This window comes from Halyomorpha halys, unplaced genomic scaffold (assembly GCF_000696795.3).
Source record: "Halyomorpha halys isolate HHAL.00 unplaced genomic scaffold, Hhal_1.1 Scaffold119.1, whole genome shotgun sequence".
Classification (NCBI taxonomy): Eukaryota; Metazoa; Arthropoda; class Insecta; order Hemiptera; family Pentatomidae; genus Halyomorpha; species Halyomorpha halys.
This window is the reverse complement of record NW_027106557.1, coordinates 664764-665784: the sequence shown is the minus strand read 5'-3', so window position 1 is coordinate 665784 and position 1021 is coordinate 664764. Positions and strand designations below refer to the sequence as shown.

Here is a 1021-nt window from a genome sequence, read left to right as displayed (position 1 = left end):
TGACCGCAACCCTGACCATCTTCTTATATATCAATTTTTACGGTCAACTATATATACATATTTATTATAAGATTAGTTTTACTTATTTGTGTTCTCCTTTCTGCTGTTCCTCCAACCATCCCCTCCCCACCCCTCACCTCCCATCATATACTCTTTATAGTTCAGTCATTTTTCAACTTGATAGTAACCAATGACAGTGCGGTAACGAGAACGGTGGCTAAAGTTTCAGTTCCGTTTCCTTTTACACCGTTTGATAAACTATAAATTAATATCCGTTATCAGTCGACAGACAGAAAGGAAAGTAAATATTCAATTTACCCATTATTGTATCGGTAGGAAATGGAAAATGTGTCGTTTAAAACGAAATAAACAAATATATAAGAGCTCCAAAAAGCAGCTAGAGCTGGAAAGGGCAAGATGGAAAACTACATCCTTTGCTGTTACTTCATGTTGTATTTACACGAGTGAGTTAAAGTTTCGTACAACTAGACTGTTCGCACATCGAGACAACGAATTGAGGAATAGTAGAGTAAAATATAGGGGAGACATGGGATGACTAATATCGATCATAATCGATGTAAGAGACCGAGGTTATTAACCTTTCGATTAGTTGATACAAGTAGAAGGAGGAGAAGAAATTAATTTGTGAAGAGTTGGAGGAGGGGGGAAGGAGGGCATGGCGTGGTCTGAGTCGATTTGCGCCACCACGGAGCGATTGCTCTGAGCACGGCATCACGGCCCACAACCAAACGTAATGGGGAAATACATTTTGATCCAAGTAGAATACCATTCATGGCAGGATAAATAAATCCGGACACTGTTGGAATCGTCTACTGGAATAAACAAAACCAGAAATATTTGGACGTATAATCACCAGCACATAATTATAATGTATATCTAATAATAAAGACATAAGTTGGCCACAACCATAGATGTAGCAATTCCAAGTAATGGCCAACTGCTGCAGGCAAAGGCTTCGACTTGAAATCCCTATCCTTAGAAAAAGTAATTGTGACTCCAA

At 38.8% G+C, this 1021-nt stretch overlaps 1 protein-coding gene across 2 annotated transcripts in view; it reads left to right on the top strand.

Annotated features, from left to right (window-relative positions):
- The window catches only part of ASPP (Ankyrin-repeat, SH3-domain, and Proline-rich-region containing Protein), a 605823-nt gene that overhangs the window by 49908 nt on the left and 554894 nt on the right, over nucleotides 1–1021 (top strand). The gene's annotated exons all lie outside the window — the stretch shown is intronic.